The sequence below is a fragment of the Ruditapes philippinarum genome, unplaced genomic scaffold (assembly GCF_026571515.1).
Source record: "Ruditapes philippinarum isolate M1 unplaced genomic scaffold, ASM2657151v2 ctg2167_1_1_1_1, whole genome shotgun sequence".
Taxonomy (NCBI): Eukaryota; Metazoa; Mollusca; class Bivalvia; order Venerida; family Veneridae; genus Ruditapes; species Ruditapes philippinarum.
Window position 1 is genome coordinate 86656 of NW_026852183.1, and position 27589 is coordinate 114244.

The 27589-nt window shown below is 33.9% G+C and overlaps 1 long non-coding RNA gene across 1 annotated transcript; it reads right to left on the reverse strand.

Annotated features, from left to right (window-relative positions):
* Positions 1-848: 848 nt before the first annotated feature.
* LOC132751881 (uncharacterized) lies at positions 849-26325 on the reverse strand. The gene is made up of 3 exons (XR_009628736.1): positions 26193-26325; positions 3279-3465; positions 849-904 (listed from the first exon to the last, which is right to left on the reverse strand). It is a non-coding gene; the product is annotated as an uncharacterized LOC132751881 (long non-coding RNA).
* Positions 26326-27589: the final 1264 nt, after the last annotated feature.

Sequence of the window (27589 nt, forward strand, 5' to 3'; positions counted from 1 at the left end):
GAAAAGAAACGTGATTAAAATCCCAGACAACTCTAATATGTCACACGCAAAACATTAATAATACAACGAATATACAAAATCTAATATAATTTCGTTAATACATACATATTGTCTTTTTCTGATTATAATACTTTAAGAAACGATAATTAGCTGTTAACGTTGCTGCAACCAACATATGATACAATGCGATACGCAATATGGCTCTCAGTTGACCTTTGTTAAATTTCCGATATTCAAGAGCTGAAACACGAGTCCTACATACACAGGTAGCCTTTCAAATTTCTTAAATAAAAGCAACATTTAACAAAATAGTTTAACGCTCAATAAATAGGTGTATACTGACTGTATACATGTATATGAAAATGGGAAAAATAAACTTTCGCACAGTGCTTATGTAAAAAATACTCAAGTTCTTTCAAGCCAGGAATAGCACTAAATATTGAATTTTATTCTGAGTGTATCTTTATCGTCGTTTTTCATAATTTTATGTTGTAAGTACATAAAGTTGATCCATGTTACATTTTTAAATTTTATACTTTTAAACGCCAGTAGAGCAATAGGTTTCAAATATATAAATATGAATATCACATGTTATGTGATCTTTTTTCTGAATCTCAAAACATGCAACTATATATCTCTGGCCTCTGCAATATTTTGAGTCTCGTAAAAGCAATCACCTTTTTAAATGTATTTTCAAAAGAAAAAAGAAAATAATATACACAAGTTACATTTTGCCGCCTATCTCTTTTCTTAGATTCATGAAAATATTCCATGTGCTTTTTTTATCGCATATTCAGTGTTAGTCGATTTCAAGTGTATTTGTATCTTCACATTTTTAATGTACTTACCGACACTCGTGTCATCTTCCTTCTTCCATACTTGCAGCTCCCTATCAGTAGAAGGCCTGACAATTACAAAATATTGTTTATCTTACTTTTATTGCGGTTGAAACAACCTGATTCAATCCAATCGTACAATATATATATCAATCTGAGAGTACTCGTATATATTTATTTAACATTGGTCATTACTATTACGATTTTTCAGTCACTGTGGACAGCGCAGCTGTATTTCAGCTGTTAACTAAGTGTACCGATGCGTTAGACTGGTCAATATATATAAGGTGTATGTACACGGGTGTTTTACCATTATAAGGTGTATGTACACGGGTGTTTCACCATTCAAGGTACTATAGGTTCACTATACACCGACGGACTGATACGGTTATAACGGAAGATAATAGAAACTGAGTACCGTGGCAGTAAGCACGTTGTACTCAGAAGTAGAGAAAGTTTAACTCTTGACAGGAAACAAGCTTTTGATTTATTAGAGGTTATTTTGATTCACGTTTGTCTGACTTGAAGAACGATATTACGAAGTCTAAAGACTTTGAATAACGAATCGCATAAAATTTAGTACTTATTTAACCTTGGCGCTCTGGAAGGATTGGAGTTAATTTTGATGAAGTTGTCTAAATCAAATTTGAAGGATGGTGTTAAAGGATTGATAAGCAAGAATAAACTGATACAAATAGCAGATAGTCCGAGAATATGAGAAGCCTTCGCGCCCGCTAGCGATAGCGATGATGAGCCGAAACTCAGACAGACCAAATCTAAAGATATTAAAGAGTGCACTATTACTACTTCAAAACAGGCTCGTTTTCATCCTTATAAGAGTGTGATTCTCTCTCTTTCATTGGGTACAAATCAGCCACACAAAGGGCAGATGATCCAAAATATTGGTAACCACTACGTTCCAACGTTAGTAACGTTAATCAGTTGTTTTTTTTTGTCAAAGGCAGGCAACAACAAATGACGTCTGCTACGCTTTAGGAATGGAAATTTGGACTTTAGTATTTTACACATGATGCGTATATGTTACCTAAGGGCTACCATTATTTAGACATTTTTTCCAGTCCATCAAACGTATTTAGGTTTTTCAGTAAAGTTGAAAAACTACTGTTTTACTGTTTTATCCTTTTGCATCAGTAGCGCTCCTTAATGTTTGCAAAAGTATTGAGGGAAATGGTTAAATACTGGAGATTGAAGGGAATAAAAATTGGGATGATTTAAGATGATGGCTGGGGAAGCAACAAAGCATTTTAACAGACTAAAGCTGATTCTTACCTTGCTAAGAACAGTATTGAGATGGCAGGTTTTTTAATTAATGAAGAAAAATCAATATGATTCCCAGTTAAAGAATAAAAGAGGATTGGTATATTTTGGAACAAATTTTGCAAGTCATCTGTCATGTGCCTCTTGTATAATCGACTGCAGAAACTGTGTGTTCCATAGGGTTTGGAACAATGGAGAACACATTATCTTGCTTTACGAGTTTATGGAAGTTTGCTAGTAATATTTAAAGTAAAGTGGATTTCTGATGCGCAGTCATTTGTACAAATTGCTTGGTCGGGTAACACAAAGTTAGATTTGCAACTTGAGTCGCTTAATACCTTAAAATTATGTTTAAAATGGGACATAGATTCAAGCATTCAGTGGGTTCCACGTGAGCATTATCAGATTGCAGACGACATTTGTAAATTTATATTTCAGATGAATGGGAGGTTTCTACCGAATTGTTCAATTTATTTATCAATTGTTGGGTCCTCATGAGGTAGATAGGTTTGTCTGCCTGCTTCAATTATCGCAAACTAACTCGGCTTAACTCTTTAATTTATGAATATAATTCCGAGGCATCAACACCTTTACACAGTCTTGGTCAGACTGCAAAGACTGGCTTGTACCACCTATATATCTATTTTTTTAGAGTAGACAACTTTTTATTGTCTTTTGATAACTCTTGCAAGGATGGATACTAAGTTTGTGTGAGTTTTGGGGTTCTGACTTTGAGGTTATACATATATTTGTGTGAAGACATTATTTCATACAGTGCCTTGAAATGGCACAGAACCACAATTTTTGGAATGTTCGGATCGACGACATGGGACTTTTTATATGATCATGTGCTGATATTATTGTTAAGCGCAGAGACACTTCTTACTAGTTTAAAGTGATTTTCCGAGTGTCGTCGATGTGTATGAATGTATATTTATGTAATAATAAATTAAAGTGAACCTGTAGCATAATTTGTCTTATTTATCCTTTATCTTCGTAGGATATTAATTAAGTAGTTAAATGATAAATTATTGCGTGCGTGCGTGTGTGGGTATGTTATATAAGTTTCCTAATTGATAACTTGACCCTCGAAAAGCCATTCTTTTAAATATGTAAAGTTGGCGTAATAAACATATAAAATACATTTATAAAACTGTTACTGACTCTGTTTTAGTAGGAGGTTGAAACATATTTGAGAAATTCCCATCTTGTAACCGTTTTAGCATCTCTTCACCAAAAAACTTCAAAAGCGATTCAGAACTTTGATTCTGGTTTTCCTCACTTGGACAGGGTCCGACAGACTCTTTTGGTCCAGACTCAAATTCATCCTTGTGCGACATTACTTCTTAACCTGCAATTGGAGAAAACATACACCAATTAATGTGTTAAAGAACGTTATCACGCAAGTGTTTCGTTCCTGTCGGAAATTTCGATAACAATTTTGCTAAGACATTGTTTTTTGTTTTTTTTTTTCAAATGAACAAACCAATTTAATAAAGTGCTGACTACTAGTTTTTTGAAATATATACCGCATCCATGCAGCCTCACTTGCCTACGTCGTGGAATATCCATGTTATTTAACAATAAGGCAGAAAGCTTTCGGTCTTCGTGAAAAAATACTCGAGTAGCACTCTACAAGCTCATATAATTGTAGCATGTTACCCTGTGTGCCTATTAATATGACTCATATTCTACTTTATGGGCCCCACAGATTACCGACGCTGTCAAAACACACCAGCTTGGTCATAACGAAGCTTCAATTTCACCAGTGCGGTCATTCAAATTTAAGTTATTTTATACATTCGTGGGGGGTGGGGGTAGATTTATCCTTGTCCATCCGTCCGTCCGTTCTCTTTTGTGTCGCACGTAGCTCAAAAAGTATTTGACCGAGAGTCATAAAACTTTTCAGGAATGTTAATCAGCATACACCATTCTTAATATTCTACAGCTCTTTAGAAAATGAACCAGAACGAGGCTTAACTGGCAAGCTGATAAGCCAGTATAGGCTGTTAAGCTGTTAGCAACATGAGTGCATACAGTGACATTGACTTATCTTTGGTTCCTGACATTAATTTCTCATTTGTAGAGATAAATATTACAAAACAAAGGTTCATCGGGACAGAAATCCCTCTAGAAAGAATTCAACTATCCATTTATGATTTAGAGAAGAGATATTTTTTTACTTTCGGTTTCAATTTTGCTTTCATAAACATATTTCCTAACATAATATAAGATTTATGTATATAAAACTGCGGTGTCTTGTTTTATATAATCTTATTTTTTCTATTTTTCGGATTATTGATGCTAACATAAAGGAAATTGCAAATTTAATCTTAAGCCCCTGATGACCTGTGGAAAATCTTTATCAGATGTGTATTGACAGATTTCTCCTTCAAGTGATATATAATTCATTTGTTTTTATTAATAACTCTCACGACAATACCTGCAGTGCACGAATTTTTTGGACAACCCTCGTATTTGAGATAAGCTTATGCCTAGCCAAACTCTGCGTATACATGTACTTTATGAATTTTAATTTGTACTTCCAGTACTACCAGCACATAATAGTTGCGCAATATATGGAAAATGTCATAGATAACAGAGAAAGAATGAATTTTCGTATTTATTTCAAAATTTAATAAAGACTAAACTTTAATACTTCTTTATAATATTGTTTTTGTTATCCTTTTATTTATTAAGATACAATACCAATATATATACATAATAAGAAAAATATAATACATAAGACAGACTATTACATTTTGTCCATGATTGTACAATGGATCCATTAAAATTAGCAAGTATACATGCTACTGTCCATAACTGAATGACAGAACCAACAAGAGATAATAAAAAAGGTGTCAAACAGATGATACTCTTTAATTCTTGGGTTAATTCTTTTCGTTTGGCTACTAACTCATCCTCTCGCCACTGCTCCTAGTGTAAATTTGCTTTTTTTACAGATGCTGGAATATTCAATGGCACTTCCCTTTCTGAAAGTATCTTACATAATGTAAATCAGCCATCATGTCATCACCATTTTCAATAAGTTCAAAGAGAACACAACATCTGACAGGCATCCAGTATATAACGGTGACACAAATGTGATAATATCATGGGGTGCTATACTAAGCAAACGTGGGCATGTTCCTTTGTAATTTCAATAAAAACTCAGCTGAGTTGCAGGGTCTTTACATTTTTTTAGTCTTGTCCAATTCACACAATAGCCTTTAAATATATTTTTCTCCCTGTGTTTCTGTAGACCCATAAGATATAGATGGTTGGCAATTAGTACTTGTTGCACTATCTTCTTCATCTTCATTATAGACAATGCTGAAATATATATATCATACCAAAACATATTATTCATTCAATATCAGTGAGAATTTAAAAGATTTTGCAAGTACATTTATTAAACATAAATATTATTAAGCATTATATTTTATGTATTTAAATGAAATGATGAATATAGGAGTTAAATCAATGAGTTAAATCCGTGAATTACCTATCATTGAGCATTTTCTTTGGTGAAAGAGTTGTTCTCATAAGTGACCTTCTTGGAGTTGTGTGTTCATGGAGTAGAATAGAATGGAATAGAAGCATTTTACAGTCTCTTTCTAAGTGGAGTCCAGTTGCATTCCTCTGTTTTAAAATGTTTGGAACACACCACAGTAGATGCAGTACCCTAAAATATACAACATACATTTATAATTAGGAATGATAGTGTAACTATTATTCAGCTTTAATCCTCTATGTGTAAAATTCATTTGAACTGATAAAAAGTTACAGTAAAGTTTCAATTGCTATAACTGTTAGATTAAAATCAAGCAGTTCTCCCAATATTTTATTCTCAAATTACAAAATCTGTATTTTAACAAAAATATTATTCTGTTCATATATTGGTCAGTTTACAAATATTATCTTTAGATGCTTACCTTAAACAATGACCCTTTATCCCTCCTTATCTTAGAAAGTTAGTTATCCATTGTTGTTGTTGGTTTCTAATCTTTATCCTTTGGAATATGGTAAATCATACTTGCCATCATAATTGCACATAGGCACACAAATATGATAATTAGAGCTTTTTTTAATAACACCCGACATTGTGTCTATATAGCGAGATAAGAGTGGTCAGTGTGTTTACATTCATGCCATTAAAGCCTCCTTCTGGTTCTGGAATTCCAGTTATGCATATAATTTGAGAAGGGTCTATGTGAAGTTGTGCACCTGGGCATTTTTGTGTGGATTCATGAAGTATTTTTAGAGTTATTGCCCTTGACTTAGTAAAAATTGCAATTTTCAATTTGTGTCGCATGCAACTCATAAAGTATTTGATTTCGAGTTATGAAATTTTACAAGAATGTTGATCAGCATGTGTAGTTGTGCACCTTTATATCTTCATGTGGATTTATGTAGTATTTTTCGAGTTTTTGCCCTTGACTTAGTAAAAATGTGCAATTTTCAACTTGTGTCGCATGTAACTCAAAAAAATATGTGACCTAGAGCCATGCAATTTTACAGGAATGTGGATTAGCATGTGTAGTTGTGCACCCGGGTATTTACATGTGGATTTATTTAGTATTTATAGAGTCATGTAAAAATTTGCAATTTTCAACTTGTGTCCCACTTAAGTCAAAAAGTATTTGACCTAGAGTCATTAAACTCTACAGGAATATTGCTCAGCATTTAATATTGTGCACCTAGGAATTCATTGTGGATTTATTCTGTTTTGTTAAAGTTATTGCCCTTGACTTAGTAAAAATTTGCATTTTTCAACTTGTGTTGCACGTAACTCAAACAGTATTTGGCCTAGGGCCATGAAACTTTACAGGAATGTTTATCAGCATGTGTAGTTGTGCATCTACAGACCTTTTGGATTTAATTTGGACCGGTCAGCGATAGTATTATAGCTGTCTTTTCTGTTTAAACTGTTTGCATGCACTATCATCATGTGTTTATTATTAAAAAAAGATCTATGTATGTTCAAAATCGTTTCCTTACGGCTCGGTCAAGCGATGTCCGACCTATACAAAAGTGCATTTTTGCTATAAAATTCCATCTTATGTCGTACCAACAGGTCTAATACTGTACATTTTTCGAAAGAGAAATCATTTCTGCGTGGATTGCACTTTATTAAGTGAAAATTGGTTGACATCATAGTAAAATGACCATTTCTGTTATATGATTCACTTAATATCAATTGCCAGAAACCTGTACGATGGTCATTTTTCTGTTTTCAATCTTCATTTAAATACCATAAAGTATTTTAAGAGTATTTTAAGTCTTTTGGAAGTTGTTCTTTTTCGCCAAAATTGACAGTGTTGCTAATAAATGAAGTCAAGGTAAACAGTGAACGTGCTTACAGTTTGGTTACGTCACAAATAGATCAAACGTAAATAATTTCAAGGGGTGATTGAAAAGTGGTTGTGATTGCAAGTATGTGGATACACACAATGCAATTAACGGTATTTTCAAAAATATCCAACTGTCGGTCATACGTTTAGAATTTTCACAAAATGTATCCAAAGTTTCTTACTTGTTCGACGCCAACCGTAAAAGCTTGATTTTTAAATTTTTCATCTGCAATTCGAGAGTCAAAATATATACAAAACTACCAAAATGCTTAGTATTGGGTAAACCCCCCCCCCCCAAAAAAAAAAAAAATGCTCGTTTCCTACTGGACAAACAAGGAAGAAGTACAATGACAGAAAGTATCAAAAGTTACCAGTACCTCCAAAAATTGACCGAGGCCATCATTTAGATATTTTCCCTACCCTCTAATATTGAACTAGGGGACATAACTAATATGACTTTTATTGAGGTCCAGAAGGTAACGCTACAAGCCGGCAGGGCTACAGATAACATTTTGTATATTTTGGGTAATTACCCCTTGTTTTGTGATCTATTGTTTTTTTTCTATTTTCTTAAGGTTATTTTTGTATTTTACCCTACCCTCTCTAAACCAATTCGGGTTATAAAGCACGAATTCATGTATTTTGCCCAGCATTTCTGAACTTTATTGTAGATTGTTGTAGGTTTTGTATGTTAATAAACTGAAAATTAAAAAAGCTACTTACTACTGTGCTTTATGTTATATTGGCCTAGAAGATTTCCGAGCTCAAAAAGATTACTTGCCTGATATAATTTGAAGGTTAAAACAGTCTAAAACAGTATGATCTGCCAGATCATTCAAAATATTTATTTTTTTTAAAAAAAAGAGTTCAACTGATGTCTTTCAGCACTGTTTAACTTTTTTTCTCAAAATTGACAAACTTTTTGTTTCTTAGCTGCTCTAGGCTTTCTTTCATCAAACAGTCTTGATTTCCTTCTCCTTTTATGCCTTAGCCAGTGAACAATAGATGACGTGGCATCAAACATCTTAAGACTGGGGCCGAGCATACTTATAATCATGAGAACGTTTAACTTTTTGACCCAAGTTAACACCATAACTTACATTTTAACCTGTTTTGTGTGCTAAACGTTCTTTCACACTCCACACTTGTTGGCTGAAGGCACAATGCTATGGTTGCTTATTTCGCCATATTTGGCATCATGTTACCATGTAAAAGATCTCTTACAAAGTGTGTCACTACTTATATCTGAATAACTCCCTTCTACCATTCCCTGGTATCTTGGCCACTCATCCTGGTCAATTAAAGGACCTACTTTTCTAAAAATCTCTTGGGTTCCTTCAGTTAGGTTATTTTCTATAATCTTGACTTTTCATATCCATAGAATGTAGACAATGACTCAACAGCTTCATTCCATTCTTCTTCTGGTAAAGAATTAAATAGAGTAGGTTCAAATACTTTAATGAAGTCATCAAATAAACCACTGTCTTATTTTCGAAACCTGCCACTAATGTTCTTCTTAAGTCTTTTAATGAAATCAGCCCTGATGTTTTCAAACTCACTGTCCAGGTTACATGAAAAGTTAGTTTCTCTCTTGAAAATTATCTCAGACTTCGTTGAGGCTCAGCACTCTCCATCTACTGTCTACAATGATGACAGTTGAAACTGTTGCATCCATCAGTAGCTTTATTTCAATAAAAAGCACAGCCTTTTTCTGTAGTTCAGAACTAAGTACTGCCAACTCATCATGGACATCAAGAATAAACGCAGTGTCAAGGGCAACCTTATATGAACTGAAGTATTTCAGGAGTCCTTTGGCAACATCATGTTTCTCGCCAGCAAATTTTGAGAGTGTTGTCAATACAGAACCATATGATTTGGACACAGCAAGAAAAGTATCTCTTAAGCCAAGCCATCGAATAGAATATGGCTCTTTGATTGTAATATTAGATTCCTCAAGCAAAGTTTGAGTGTTATTAAGAGTCAATGTTCATATACTTGACCCACTGATAAACAAGTACAATGAATTAAATTTCTCTCTGAATTTAATCTTGAAGTCATTTTTCTTGATGAAATCTGTACATGCCAAATTGATTCTGTGAACTGTACAATGTGTCTTCATACAGAATGGAGAGGACTTGCTGACCAACAGCTTCCCAACTCCAGAGTATTTGCCCAACATAACCGATGCCCCATATGTAGCCACTGATGTACAGTTAGTATGATCTATACCAAATTTTTCGAATTCCTAAGCTACACAGTTCATAATTGTATGAGCAGTGCAATTTTCAAGATTAATATTCTCCAGCATTTTAGTATATGGTTCTCCTGCTTTGACATACCTGTCACAGGGTAGAATTAATAATAAACTCCTGGCGTAGGTTCGTAAATTTAATTTTGATATATACGAAGAAAAAGCCTAAAAACATAAATACATGATTATAATACAAGTTAATTAAAACATACATAAAAGACAACAATAGATCTACAACATTTGAACGATGCAAATAAGAATTATTTCAAGTAAATGAATAAAACGAAAATAATCATACCACAGCGTCTAAAAGTAAATAACTTAATAATAAGTTATTTTCCATCGAAATTTCTATTAAATAAACTTATAGAATTAATGTAAGTACAATTGTGTATCTAAACTTGTAAAAGAATAAAGTCAAAGTGAGCTGGAGAAGGAAAGTTCGCGGGAATTTGGAAGAAAGTAAATGTTAAAAACCAATGTAAACCGTTCTCTCAAATCTCTTTCATACAACGTACAACACGATTGGACATACAAAAACATTTCACAAAATTGCACGCGATACAGACATGGTTTAATTGTTTCGGCCTTTTCGTGAATTTCCGCTAATAAGCGTACGTTACAGGAAACAATCGGATACAATACAATAGCAGACGATAACAGACGCCATGAAGACAAACGATAATCGACGCATGAGCGGACATTAAGAATACTTTTCCCGCGACAAAATGACGAACTGTGCACGGCAAAATGAACACTTAACAAAACAATTTAATCGACCCGTGACATGCCTTACACAGATACTTTATCTTTTATCTACTGTCACATCCGTACTTTCACCCAACATAAGTGCAAACACACCAGATGATTTGATATCATTCACCAGTTCTTCACGAATGAGCAATGGAGTTTTGAATGTATGTGATTGAATCCCAGCTCAGATCTGTATATTTCATTTTAAGGCCATTTTTGTCTGTAATTCTAGCAGAGAATTTATCATTAGATGGAATTTCAGACTTTGCTGCATAATAAATGATGTTTTAAACAGTTTCTTGTCCACATCATCAACTAACATTGAAGAATCACTGGCAACGACATACTCTGTGCAGATTTATCCCTCTTTTCCTCTTCACAAGCAGAAACTGAGTTTTGAGTTTTTTATGGTCTGCACTCTGTCTTGTTATGGCAGAATACTGGAAGTTAGGGGAATCTTCTGCTGCCCAAACATTTGTCAGGTTCAGTTGTTTTTCATACTGGTACACACAATGTATTTTAAAGTAGATGTGTTCATATCTCTTTATAACCATAGGTGCTTCCTGTCGCATTCAATCATTGTTTTACACTAACAGCTCCTGCATCATGTGTTTTTTTATTTAACATTATTTACAATGTCCAGCAAAATTCCACACATCGCTTCCGAAGGATCAATGACAACCTTATTCAGTAATTCATCTAACATTTGTACCACAATATTTTCTGCTTCTAATGATTTATCCAAAATAACTGTACAAAGTGTTACTTTGACATTGAATATTCTGGTTTGTACGCTTCTTCCGACCACGAGCCGCCATTTTGTTTTTAAAAAGGAATGGGGACTGGACAACACCCATTCCAAAATTTACCCCAAAAATCGAAAAACACCAAAAAGTCAAATGAATATTTGCCAATAAAAAAATGTTAGGCGGTTAACCAGTCCAATGAAATAAAAACAAATCAAAAACGTACGGCGTTCAGCATAATTTACGTCATTACGCATCAGTTTAAGTGTAGTTTGCGTAAAAAAGAATTTATTTACTTTTTCTTACGCTTGGTTATAATTTCTATTGCGTTTTTTGACATTTTAATTAAAAGAGTAATAACGCAAATACGCACGTTATCTATAGCCCTGTAATAAAGCCACATATCTAAGCTGTGCGCATTGTAGTTTCACACAATAAGATTTTAATGTGTTTTTATAACACAGTTTTTTTATAAATGAAGTAATTCTCCGGGTAAGGAAGCCCAAACCTGAGTTCTACATATCGTCTTGTTGTTAAGTAACATTTCTGCCTAGAGTTTTAATTTCTTCCATTGGTTAAAAAGATAAAGAGAAGACTCGAAATTTTGAAATAATTCATATATAATGACAAAGTGTGACCTTGACCTTGATCTTAGAAAGGTGAAAGAGCGCTTTGCACATTGTCTCATTCCGGTTAACATATCTGTCAAGTTGTTTCTGTTTCCTTCCATTAAAGATACATCGTGATTACAAACTTGCAAAATACATATTCGCAGGCGAACTATACATACTCGAGTTAAGCACCTTGGCAGTCGTCCCGTACTGCCATGATGCTTATCGTGATACATCGTATAACGCCTCGGTATAAATGCTCTCTCTGAATCGTAGTTAAATACACCCCAAATGTAATCCATATATAATGGTCTAAGTGCGAAACTCTCAATGGACACACGACAATGACAAAGGGCATATGTGCTTTTGAACCATTCAGAACCAGAAATAAAATATGGCCCATTCACTGATTAAACAAAATTGAGCTTAAAAACTCCTTAAGCGTCCTTTGTGCCCTGCTTGGGCTGTAAGCATTTAATGGTAAAATATTGCATTTTGAAACATTCGCACGGAATAACATTAGAAAAACTTTTAGCAGCAGTTTCTTCCATAGACAAATTAGACACCGCCTTTAGGGCAAAAGGATCAGAGTAAGAACTGACCATGCTTCATGGCTAAGGCTAAATAATTTCAAGTTTAGCAGTGTTGTAATAGACGCCTGCGATATGTCTGTCCAATATCGCAAAGCAGCCCTACATTCTGACGCAAATGCATTACCGAGAATCTCAGTCAAAAATCAGAATGAAAACAAACTTCCTGTTTAAAGCGTAAACTGGATTGGTCATTTTTTAAATAAAGAGTTGTAAAAATTACAAAATCATGATTCAGATTTTAGAGTCATTCTTAATTTCAACAAGACTTAGTTGAAAAGGCCATCAAAACCTGGAATTGTCCAATATACTAAAATGCAAGAAAACAAGAAAGTATGAAAATAAAGATCAACAAAGGGCACATCATTACTATATACAAATGTAGAGCGAAAAGTCGAGCTGTTTAAGAATAATTTGGCGGGCCGCAAACTACAGCACGCTAATTAGCGTCATATAACTACAGTGTAACTTCTGAAAACCAAACACCAATGGGACTAGCTAAAAAGTTCGGAATTCGGAAGTTTCCGGAATTCAGAAGTTCGGAATTATTCAATTTGAACAAGTAGAAACACTAAACATCACTTATTTAAGAAAGGCATGATGAAGCTGATAAAATTCATAAAATGACAAAATTATAGGACTTTTTACAAAAAAAGTTTATAACTATATTAAATATCCTTGTAGTCTATGACTAAATTTGCTGATACAATAGCATAATATTAATTATCACAATTTATCCCTCAGTATATGTATATTACATGATGTACCAGCTTTAAACCTTTGTTGTCATTCCATTATACTTCGCAGTCTTTTAATTTTCACACATTACCATAATCAAGTGTTTGACATGCTTAAAAGGGTTTTGATTTTAATAGTTGTCAAGAGAAAAGGTTATAATTGCTAATTTGAAGATACTGACATTTTTAAGATTTTACAAGTGTCATATTCCTTCACATCTTATCATTTCCGGATTTTGGAAGTAAATTTGAATTTATATAACCCAACTTTTACCAGAAAATTGTTCGGAATTCAGAATTTATAAGTTCCGTAAATCAGAGCTTTTAATTACAGAGAAAACAGAATGCTAAATTTTGGACCCTGAAAAATGTTCGGATTTTCAGAAGTTTGCGGATTTTAGAAGTTCCGGAATTCGGAAGTTACACTGTATAAATATTTCGCTTTGGGGCCGTATAACAATTAAATCTCGACTCCAACCCCCCCCCCCCCCCCCGCTGATTAGCATGTTTTCGCACCGCTATCCGCCATTTTAACTTGTTAATTCTCGACTTTTCGCTTGGCGGGATCGCGGGTGCCAAAAGTGAGCCAGCATAATAAGTATTGCTTGAAGCGCAAAGATGTGATGATAATTAAAACACGAAATGCCAAAACAATTTTAACGCCATTTTTAAAAAGCAGTGCGTATTGCTTGAAGCGCAAAGATATGAGTATAATAAACAAGAGGGCCATAGTGGCCCTAAATCGCTCACCAGGGTCAGGATACTTGATAATTTTTGGTTGTTGTTTTTTTTAAAAGATATTTTTGTTTTGTTTTTACTATATGCATATAAGGAAAATCAATGCCCCCCATCCGGGTAGGGCCATTTTTGGCCCCATTTCTTTCATTTGAACAAACTTGGTAGACACCCATTAGAAGATATTTCATGCTTTATATCTAACCTCTGGCTATTTGGTTTTTTTTAAAGAAGATTTTTTAGGTTTTTTTTTTACTATATACATATAAGGAAAATCAATGACCCCGGAGGTGGGTCCAATTTGACTCCAGGACTCAGTTTTGAACAAACTTGGCAGACACTTTCATGCCTAATATCTAAGCTCAAGCTTTTGATGTTTAAAACAAGATTGCATTTGTGGAAAATGCTTTGTCACCGCATTATATAATGCAACACTAAATATAAGTGTAGGAAGTGTTTCTATATAATTAAACTTTGCCATAATACAGTTGAGTCTAGTGGATTTAGTGGTCAAGGTCATATTTCACATGGCCTTTATTCATGATGTACAACAAAGGACAAGAAAGTAGGTCACATCATCAAAATCCTGGTCAGCTGATATCAAAGATCAATTTTACATCTAAAACTGTGCACATGGTTCAAATTTCATAGCTGTACATCAAAGGACAAGAAAGTAGGTCACATGTAAAAATCTATGTCAGCAAGAATAATTCCATGGCCGTACATCAAAGGACAAGAAAGTAGGTCACTGTCCCCTTGGGCAGGACAAAATTTAGACACAAGGGTGAAACAATCTTGAAACAGGTCCACTAGACAAAGATTCATGTCAATTATTTAAGCTATTCAAAAAACATTTGTTTTAGTTTCTGGTTTAATAATACACGTATGTACATAACAAAAATCAATGACCCCAGGGCGGGGCCAATTTGACCCCAGGGCTAAGATTTGGGGTCTTGCGGTCCCCTATGCAATTTTTCATGCAAAATATCTAACATCTAGCCTTTGTCAATTCAGAAAAAAAAATGAAACTGTTTACTATACATATAGAAGGAAACCCAATGAACCCCCTGGGCATGGCAACAGACGATAGGATTTAGTTGTACAACAATAATAAGAGTTAAGTACAATTTTCAAAGCAATACAACACTTGCATTCAGATCGTTATTCTGCATTGTAGGAATCATCTGAAGTTTCCCTAAAAAAAAGAAGTTTCCTCCCTATTGATCCCTTACATACTTTGCTCACTAAATTACATGTATTATTTTCTCTATGAGTAATGATTGAAACACCTCCATTATTTAATTATTTATTTATTTATTTTTACTTTTTAATTTGCAGTCTGACCGAGACTCAAACCTGGGAGCCTCGGAAAACCGTATAGAGGCTCTACTGACTGAGCTATCTGGCCGCCTACAAACTACCTCCCTTGATTTGTTAACAGCTCAATACCATGATATAATCATTTTCGGAATAATTTGGGATTTGAACATACCACAACTTTGGGTCTCCTGAAGAGTTTTTCAACATCATTTTTACCCCATCTTACTACTATGTTTTCCTTTAGGCCCTAATTGTTCTGGAATTTCATTGATTACACCCGTTATCAGGAGATAATTTGGCAATCTGTTACTTGTCATTGCGGCAGGTCTGTACGACAAGAATTTCAAAATAGAACATGTCCTATCCCTTACATCTAGTATAAAGGTTTACGAATTCAAGAAAAGCAGCCTTCACACATTACGATTTGCTTGTACATCTTAGTTTTAATTGGTGTTGTACCTCAAAATCCTAAGGTCTGTTGAGGCCGTTATATACAAAAATCAAAGCTCTAAGCATTGTACCTTCAGACAAAAATTTTTTTTTTAAGTTTTTTCTATGTATACATCGTGAAAATCAATGATCCCAGGGGCAGGGCCAATTTTAACCCCAGGGCTATGATTTGAACAATCTAGGTAGAGGTCCACTACACAATGTTTGTTGAAAAATATCTTAAATTTTTTTTAAGTTTTTTTTTAAAGTTTTTACTATATGCATATGAGGAAAACCTATCGAATCCCTCGGGGCGGGGCTAATTTTGACACTAGAGGCAAAAATTTAACAACTTTGTAGATGATAATATATACCAAAAATCAAAGCTCTAAGCTTTATACCTTCAGACAAGATTTTGTACAGTTTTTACTGTATGTACATAGTGAAAATCAATGACCCCCGGGCGGGGCCTATTTTAACCCCAGGGCTATATTTAAACAATCTTGGTAGAGGTCTACCAGACAAAGCCTTATGCAAAATATCTATGCTCTAGGCCTTGTGGGTCTTTTCAAGAAGATTTTTTATATTTATTCTTATAATTCCTTTTGGTTGCTATGACAACCAGATTTCTGCATGAAATTTTGAATTCTTTGAACATCTTTGGAAGCCCTTTACCATCAATCCTGCCAAGTTTGGTTGAAATTGGACTTGTGGGTTTTTCACAAGAAGTATTTAAAGTGAACTATATAATCTATATAACATTACATACATACATACATACATACATACATACATACATACATACATACATACATACATACATACATACATACATACATACATACATACATACATACATACATACATACATACATACATACATACATACATACATACATACATACATACATACATACATACATACATACATATACATACATACATACATACATACATACATACCATACATACATACATTACATACATACATACATACATACATACATACATACATACATACAACTAATACATACATACATACATTACATACATTACATACATACATACATTACATACATACATACATACATACATACATACATACATACATACATACATACATACATACATACATACATACATACATACATACATACATACATACATACATACATACATACATACATACATACATACATACATACATACATACATACATACATACATACATACATACATACATACATACATACATACATACATACATACATACATACATACATACATACATACATACATACATTACATACATACATACATACATACATACATACATACATACATACATACATACATACATACATACATACATACATACATACATACATACATACTACATACATACATACATACATACATACATACATACATACATACATACATACATACATACATACATACATACATACATACATACATACATACATACATACATGAGGAGATGTCGTTTAAAGTAAAAGTTTACGGACGGACGCCAGACGAAAAGCGATCACAAAAGCTCACCATGTCACTTTGTGAAAGGTGAGCTAAAGTGATAGTTTTTTTATGATTTATTTTTAATTAGCCATATTTACACTGGCGTTTGATTTATTTTATTTTATCTGTCTTCTCTCAAGTAAAGTTTTATTTTGGTTAATTAACATAAGTGTCCATCTGCTTAAAAATAGATTACTATATCACATTCCACTATCATTCTTTATGTAGATGACCATCTATAGTATAATTATTTTGTCATAAAATTAACATTTTTTATTTGTGATTTTGTTATTTTAAAAAAATATTTCATACGTTTCTGCCAACATATAGCCAACTGATTAAAGTTTGATAATATTTGTTTACGTGTAGAACATTTTTAATTCACTTCTTTCATAAATTCCTTAAAACCATCACAAGTATTTCTTTGTTTCCTTGCATCTAATAGTTGAGAATCAAGAATAAAAAAGGACATGTGACAACTGCAGCTTCACTTGTGAAATAAGATTGCTGTTGCCCTATTCTAGCACAAGTAGTCACTTGAATAGACCTGCATACATTCTATAAGACAGCTATGTCACTTCTTCGAAAAATATCCTAAATAGACTGTAAATGCAAAATGCCACCCGAGCGAAGCGAAAAAAAAAACAAAAAAAAACTAATGTTTAAGCTCGACTATTCGAAAAATAATGAAAACTATCTTAGACCCCCGAGGGTCAGCGTAACCACTTACAGGAAAGTTTACGTACCACCACAAATATTTTCAAAGTCCATTTACATATAGATTTGAAAATTTATACACTTGTTCAACATTATGTCCTCAACTTGTACACAGGAGTATGCAACTAAATCAAGCATTTTGGAAGATTTATGCTCCTTTGTCAACTGCAAATTTACCACCTCAAAATATTCAAATTCAAGTGACATCTGGCTTTTAAACTTTGCACACTTGTTCACCATCATGCCCCAATAGGATATGGTAACTGTATTAAACATATTGAAACAAATATGAATCTTTTTCAACATCTTTTTCAACTTTAAATATACGTTCTACTAAAGTTTGTGTGCTACCTCATATATTTTCAATGTCCATTAACGTGTGACTTTAAAACTGTGCACACTTGTTCAGCATCATAATGCCAATCTGAGTATAGAAAATGATCACTGTGTTATGCCCCCCTCCCCCCCCCTTGTACTGCTTTTAGCTTACCAGAGCACAACTTGCATATATTGAGCATGTTAATTATGCCCTATGAGACAACATTCGCCCCACCTTAGGAAATAATTTATCTATATAGACTTATATTAGAATTGTGTTCATTGTCACTCATGGCAGTACTAATTAATCGCCGTTAAGTCATGAATATAGAAATAATATTTCTTTTTTTTTTTTTTTTTGCCAATACTTTATTGTATGTGGTCAACACATAAAGCCAACAGAGATACTGGATTTACTCTACCATTCCATTCTTGTCGCGCTCAGTTAGATTCGGCTGGTCAGAATGTAGGAGATACATGGTATTTTTCAGTTATACGAATAAGTTACCCGACAAAACATGGCGGTTGATAAACGTTGATAAATGATCTGGTCACCTCAGTATATGAGAAAAAATAAGTAGATTTTATTCTTTTAGATTTCAGTAAGACTTTCGACAATGTCAGCCATGAGAAAGTTCTGCTGAAAATACATGACTATGGAATCAGAGGTCAAACTTTAAAATAGGTCAAAAGTTTTCTTGTTAACAGGCAGCAGTATGTAGTGCTGAATCGCAGCTGCTCAAACCCCATCCCAGTATCCTCAGGTATCCTCCAAGGCTATGTTCTAGGACCCCTCCTGTTTACCGCCTATATAAATGACCTCCTACATAACATAATGTTTGCAGACGATACTGCAATATACATTGCTCTGACGTCTGCAAACCAATCAGTCACCCTCCAAAATAACATAAATCGGTTAGAAAAGTGGGAGTTGGAGTGGGATATGGAATTTTAACCCCTCCAAGTGTCAAGTTATCCACGTCTCAAAAAGGAAACATCCTATTCCATCACAATACCATCTTCATGGAGTCCAATTAGAATCGGTTACCTTAGCTAAATACCTAGGCGTGAATATATAAGAAAACCTCTCGTGGGATGCCCATATAGACAGGACATCCAAGAAAGCAAACCAAACCCTAGGTAACATTCGCAGACCCCAGCTTGAATATGGTTCCGAAGTATGGTCTCCCCACACCAAAACTCAAATAGATCAAATTGACAATGTCCAAAGAAGAGCAGTACGATGGATTAAGCTAGATTATGGTCAGACCTCTAACGTCACGGACATGCTTCAATCCCTTAACCTTCGAAAACGGGAACGTTTAAATGCTTGGTTATCCCTTTTCTATAGCATTCACCATGGTCTGGTTGCTATCCCTATAAAAAAAATTGACACCCCTGTCCTGAATATCACGCCATGGCCATCCATTATGTTATATGTTTTTCACAGCAACTTCAGACTATTATAAATTCTCATTCTTTTCTAGGACGCTACCACTGAAACCACCTACCCCCTGCAGTTGCCCTACTCCCTACCCCAGAGCAGTTCAGTGCAGCCATATCTTGCATCTCTCCCTAGTTTTCCAGCCCCTGTTTTAACATTTTTATCCTCTTTTAAACAACTCTTTGTAACTGTTTTGCGATTTTAGACGCGAGGGGTTTGACATTAACGATTGATGGATGGATGGACGGGTGGATGGATGGATGGATGGATGGATAGGTGTGTGGGTGGATAGGTTTTTGGATGGATGGATGGATGGGTGGATGGATGGGTGGGTTTTGGGAGAGAGAGAGAGAGGGAGAGAGAGTGAGAGAGAGAGAGAGGGAGAGAGAGAGAGAGAGAGAGAGATCCTCGACGGATAAATCAGTAATCCACTGAAAAGCATTAAATAAACAAATCTAGCAGTAGTTTACTATAAGACCTATTCGCTGTTCAAGTTTCTTTTGCTAAAATTGACCCTGATTTCCCGAATTTTAGCAGTTCTATATTTAGTTTAAACGCAATCGGTTTTATGGTAGTTTGAGAGGAATGTTGATATGCCAAATATTGTGACATTTCAACAACAGAAACTTTCGTCTGCAGTTTTAACATGAGTTGTTTTGGGTTTATTGATAGGAATGTAAACATACTGGTGGGTCAGATGAGGATTTTGAAGCAATTCAACAATACAGTAGATTGACCTCTCAGTAAATCAATTAACAGACTTTGTTCATTTTGACTACTGTTTTGTATGTTGCAAAGAAAATACATTTAATATTCAATCTCTAGCATGCCTACCAAAGTTCATGATGAACAATGTCTTTCGTCCGCCCATTCATAAATAATATACCACACTAGTAAAATCCAAGTAACCATTGAAAAGTTTATAAGAATATCTGGTCATTAAATATCTGTCTAAACTAGTTCATCGTCACATGCTGCATTTCTTGCTTGGACGCCCTTTGATGCTTAGCATCAATGCTTATCTTGTTATATCATGATATACCATTTGCCGCGAAACATGCAACGGACATTTTGAAAAATAAAGTCTGCTTGGGCTTATTTAAATATGAAAATTTCTAACCATGATTAGTTGTTGATATTTGTAGAAAATGAGTAGCATTATAGGTGAAAAAGAAAAAGTACATGCTTTAATATTTTTTAGTTCGTCTAATATTTATTTACTGACTACAGTAGTAACACAATCAGAACAACGTTGCACTACTGTCATGTCACATTACAAGTCTTGTAAGTCTTGTTTGTATTGGAATTAATTTCCTTACCAGGTAGGCATCAGTGAAAGCATTTTTTATAAAATTTAACATCTGACCGCTCTCTAATGGACGGTGCATACGATAAGTATAATTATGCAAATACAAATGATTTACAAAACATCCTGATTAATGTACTTAATCTAAATCAGGGTCTTTCAAATAGAAAATGGCCTGCGTAGGAATGATTTGGTACGGTATCTGTAATGAGCGCATTTTTTGCGCGGAGCTTCTCAATTGCTGTATATTGCAGCAGCATTTGTACTAGTACCTTGTTTGTATTTTGTGGTACTTTAAAGCTACGTATACATTATATAAATATGTAAAATTATTTTGCCGATGGCCTTAAAACCAAGCATTTTACAAAAACAATAATATTGTAAATCTCATCAAATATTATTCATAAATTAGGATTTAAAACGGAAAACTCTACGGTAACACTAAAGTTCGTATGCAAATGAAGATGATAATTAGTTTGTGTATGCGCTACGTCACAGTGTTTAGCTGCTATCCGGAACACAACAAATATGAGATTTTCATGTGCAATCACACTTTAACCGTTTAAGCTTCACTTTGCATTAGGTCTGGGGTTCAGAAAAAAAGTAATCATCTCATAAAAAAAGATTAAATTTATATGAAAACATCCGTTACAATGCGGAAAATTACCGTTAAATTAGGACTGCTACTAATGGACCTTTCCGGTTTTTCGTAGCGGAACATTTAGCCACACCTTTTCCATTCATTGCTAGGTCAACTGCTCACAAACAGTATCACAAACATAAGCACGTGCTCTTTTGTGCAAACCAGGTCAACCAGTGACTATGTATTATCTCAGTGTAGCGATTGGATAACAAGTTAGCCAATTTACATAAAACTGTAAACACAAGAAAGGTCATGTACAGATGATCAGAAGGCGGAGTTTCTCATGCAACTGAAATTGTACTTCCAATTTCGCCACAATGAGGTTGCACCTTGTTTATGCTTATAAAACTCATTTTGGTTGTCAGTACAACAAAGTAAGATCTGGAGTCGATATGAAACCCAATTTGTTAATGAAATGTCGCTATTTCTGTTTTCATGAAATTTATTAAATGTAGCTTTGAAAATGGTTACAATACATATCCATATATGGTGTAACTATTTTTCGTTGCGTACTGGATCAGGTCGTACTCGATCAGATCGGAGAAAAATACATTGCTGAACAAACAAATAATTTTCATATCTTATCATAAAGAATTAGGTAATATATATAATATCATTGTAAAACTTTTTCGCCTCTGTGTAAAATCTTAACCATTGTAAAACTTTTTCGCCTCTGTGTAAAATCTTAACCTGGGTTACCGATTGTTGAATTTACTAACCTTTTTAAATGCTAAAACCGACCGTACCTGTTTAAACGGATAAATATGACATCCATAGAATTAATGACACAATAATTATCTAGTTTTCAGTATCTACTTTCTCTTTCTATAAATGACTTTTACATAGTGTTTACTTTTCTTAACCCATAAAAAGTATGCGAATTTCACAATCTTGTTATATATACCCAGATAAAATTGGGATTACCCCAAGGACGCCAAATAAATAACAGAGGTATGGTGGCTGATTTGTACCATTCGTGTTTTCGCCCCGCGATCCCGCCTCGCGGTTAGTCGAGAAATAACAAGTTTAAAATGCGGGGGTGAAAACACGCTAATAAGCCCCCCCCCCCCCTTCACCTGCTTATTAGCATGTTTTCGCCCCACGACTCCGACAGACGAAAAGTCGAGAATAAACAAGTTAAATGGGGGGAGGTTTGCGGAAACACGCTAATTCAGGGCTGGGAATCAAAACTGCGTCGTATCCTACAAAATGTAAACAAACGCCGCCATCTTGGAACGAAAAACGTATGTTTTTGTTTATAACTTTTATTGTTGGAAATGACTGAAAACAAGATATATGTATTAACACGCTACACTATTTTCAGACAGAGTTTTTATGAAAATGTGTGGATACGACGCAGTTCATATTGCTTTTTCCATCGCTTTTTCCTTCAAATCAATTATATATTTGTTTCAGAGTTCACCATAAACTTCGAAATATAATTTTGCTTTATTTACTAAAATTACATTAAAAAGAGATGTTTATTTTCCAAGAAAATAGTGATTTTTACGAAATGATACGACGCAGTTGAAAATAAAATATGATACGACGCAGTTGTATTTTTGGCAGTCTTTCAACAGGGATAATTTTGACAATATATTTCTATTTTATGGAATAATAACTTGCGCTAGATAAAAACCCCAGATCATTTGCGGTGTATAGCAATGTTCTGTTGCTTTTGATTATTTAGAATACAATGTGTCATGTCAAATATGACATTTAACTTGAAAGTTTACATTGCGGAAGCTACTTTTCAGTTAAACATGAACATGTTACCTTATTGATCATAATATCTGTAGTATTTTCCTGTATGTTCAATACTATCCCTAATTTCTTTCGCAAAAAAAACTGTAGAAATCTATTTACTTTAATTCATTTTGGCTAGCTACGCTCTAAGTTAACTGTGGTTCTGCATGTTCTGGGTAATGACTGCTTTTTTTGTGGTTTCTTTTCAAACTTTCACTCTACACATTAGCTTTACTAGAGGCGAGGACCTCAGGTGCGCCTTTGTGCATCATTTCAGGCAAAATGTTGTACCTGCAGAGAACCATCAACATTTTGAAACTAGCTTGATAGGTTTTCCACACGAAAGAATAAAAAGTCCCTGGTGGGTTTCGAATTCATAGCAGTTCAGTTCAAGTGATTTGAATTCAGTAAACATAAACAGCTCGGCCTCGGTCGGACACATCTGTCTGATTTGTTTTTTCAACAAAATGTGTTAACGTCAGCTGTACAAATAAGCAGCTTTTTTATTAACTTCTGGCGTGAAGTTTTAAGATTATAAATATATAAATTAATTATAAAGAGAATAAAATTTAAATTTCTTATTTCGGTATGACTGGCAGAGAAATTTTCAATGTAAACAGGGGGTAATCCTTTGTGAAGTCATTTTCTGAAAACTCTTGCTTAAGTTTTCAGGCAATTCATTATCAAATAAAAATCACACTTTAGTATGAAGGTATGTTAAGATGTCATGTCTCTTTTCTGTTGAAAATTCGATACGGTAATCTGACCTAAATTTTCTGTTCAATATTGTGAAAACTTAATAATTCTTCAATACTGTTGAAAGATCATGTCTGCCTATATCTGTATCAAATTTATCGGTGCATAGCGTAAAATACCTTTGCAAAACGGACACCTTTTTTACAAAATAATTTGTAGTTGTATCATATGTAACTCGATTTTGAAAATTTAAAGTTTTTTGATGGAGAAGAATGATAATTATAAGTGCAAATATAGAACATACATTCCGTAGACCTTTCCTCATCGGCGATAAAGAAACGCAATACGACAAAATCAGGGGTAAAGTTCCGCGGCGCTGAACATAAAATGACTAAACGGAACGCATAACCTACTTGCAAAAAAAATGTAGCTTAACCATTTATAATATAATTTTAAAATAATAGTTTCAAATAATAAAGCTCATCTGTTCTCATCGATTATTAAGAAAATGAATACAATAAAATAGGCACGTAAAAGACATAAGTAATAACGGAATGGACGGAAATTATTGCTAATTACAAGTAACAAAGGTAGGCATGCAATTTGCGCATTCCCGATAGCGAGAGACCTTTTCAAAATTTGTAATTCTTTTTCTTTTGTTTTTTGTCATTCCTGATTAATACAGGGTCCAGGAGAGGTTACACTGGAATATTTAATTTTGTATCAAAAATAGTAATCACTCCCATTTCGAACTCACGGGAACAAGTTTATAAGCATGCCAAGGCAACACTAGAACACGTTGTCATATGGGTGTGCGATCACGTGTTTCAATGTATATTGCATTTGATACAGCTTTTCGGAATTTGTGGATGCTTATGATTAGTACTAAAATGCGACCGAAAAATTCAGCCTTAATAGAATTGTATTACATTTCCATTTTTATGAAACCAATGAGTGACCTCTGCTTTTGACTTAAGTTGTAAACAAGAAATGTTGTTGGACGTTATTAGCATACCTAGCACATAATTTAAATAGTTTAACCAATATTCAGCCTGCAATGAAAATACAACTGCGTCGTATCATATTTTATATTCAACTTCGTCGTATCATTTCGTAAAAATCATTATTTTCTTGGAAAATAAACATCTCTTTTAAATGAAAGTTTAGTAAATGATGCAAAATTATGTTTTGAAGTTTATGGTGAACTCTGAAAACGAGTATATAATTGATTTGAAGGAAAAAACGATGGATAAAGCAATATGAACTGCGTCGTATCCACACATTTTCATAAAAATTCTGCCCCGCTTCGAGTTGCAAGTTCGCTATACCTTTTGTTTTACAAAATAGTTGTGCAAGCAACATATACCGAACGAAGCGGAAAATAGTGTAGCGTGTTAATACATATATCTTGTTTTCAGACATTTTCAACAAAAACAGTTATAAACAAAAACATACATTTTTCGCTCCAAGATGGCGGCGTTTGTTTACATTTTGTAGGATACGACGCAGTTTTGATTCCCAGCCCTGTAATTAGCGGGACAATTTAATAAATAAAACGTCGACCCGCGAAGGCGCTGGACAAGATTTAAGAAATTCTAAGAAAAGATTTAAGAAATAAAACGGCGGGGCGAGGAGCGAAAACACGTTAACTAGAAGGGGCGCGGGGCGAAAAACTTAGCGATCCCGCTAATTATCTGTTTTTCTGTCCGCGTCCCCGCCATTTTAACTTTCTCGACAGGGTCGCGGAGCGAAATCATGAATGGCACAAATCAGCCACCATAAATAGACTATAGCTATCTCTAGCTCATGAAAATCAATATTGAAATAGTTTAAACATTATCTATGTTGTCTTCTTTTAATCATTATAAAATCAATATATGGTTAATAGTTTTCGCTGCGACATTATTTCCATTTGTTTATTTGATTTCCACAGTCAAATATATATCGGTAGTCAATAAGAAATACCAACATGTATAATAGAAATTGCTCTTTTAATTGGATTTGACTCTATTTTTACCCTCCAAATATAACCTATAGAGGAAAGCTCGTTAAACTTTTAATTTAGCACAGAAATAGTGTATCGTCATGATAGAATAATAAATTATATATCAAATTTGAATTTAAAGAGAAAAAAATAGTCACCTACCGTTGTCAACAAACACGAAGTTTCTAACTACAGCTCAGCCTATATAACACATTTCGCATTTCATTCAACAATTAGGTAATGTTATTTAACAAAATACGTTGTTACAGGTATTGATTGTCCCGTCAAGCTTCGGATAAGGACATCGATACACTATTTCATGTGCACCGTACTAGCAAAATAAACACGTTTCAGGTTTCAAGCTATTATTAAATTTTATTTATCTATAGGCCCTACATCTATAGTATTTAAATACCTTTTAGAGGTTTTCTTATTGAAACCTTTAGAATAATTGTACAGGATATCAACAGAAAGATGTAATTCAATGTATTTGGGTGATCTTTGAGATATATTTTGTAAAGCGATTGGCAATATTCACCTGAGACTCGTGAGTTTTCGGCAAGCTGTTCGTTAGTTTCCGTACTATAGATCTCGATACTTTAGTGGTAGTAGCGACCGAATGGTGGTAACCACGTAGTTGCAAGTTTGAATCTTAAACACGAGCTGATAAATTGTGTGTTTCATTTCTAGCATTGTTTTTCAATTTCATCATTTTGATAAAATACATATTTTATCATTTCATTAATTACAATATGTAAAGTCGCACAATGAGTAACTCACATGCATAAATCATAGTGGTCAAATTTTGCAATATAATTCTAAAATATCATTCACGAAAACATAAAAAGGTTTCACTTGAGTCTGACTTTGAAACTAGGTGACAGTCTTATTACATCTTGTCACCGAGGCTAGGATTTAAGTAAATTGTTAGGCTGATAAATCTTATTTATACATATACAGTTGTACAATACGTTGAAATTCGTATGACTTACTTCGGAATCCGATAATTACCGAGAAAATGTCATTAAATATTCACACATCAATATTGCTAAACAATATCTACAATTTTGTACATGTACATAGGCATTATAAAACGTATTTATGAGTTTAAGTCAGGGGACAGCTTTGAAAGTGTTGCGCATGAGAGATTCATTAAGGAAGAAGAAATCGTCTGATTGTCACTTTTTCCTGAAAGTTTACAAGGATGTTTATGGACGAAAAGCCATGTATGTTACATATTCGTGACATTAGGTGAAAAGTTTATCAAGCTAAAAATAACTTCTTATATTGGTCAAATGCAAATGTATCCCCGATAGAAAAATATCCTGTGCTTATATAAAAAAAATGGTGATTACTCAGTTTTCCTATTTTAAATTTGATCTTTAATTACGATGTCTATTTAAGGTAATTCATAACTTATTTTGCGATTGTTTGCGTTTTTTTTTTGCGCCCACATGCTCGACTTGCTCGATCAAGTAGCGTAGAGTTGCGTACTAGTGCATCTCGGTCGCATCTTCTTTGTCATCCTGTCAAGCAGCTTTCTTTTCTGCTGTTAATCA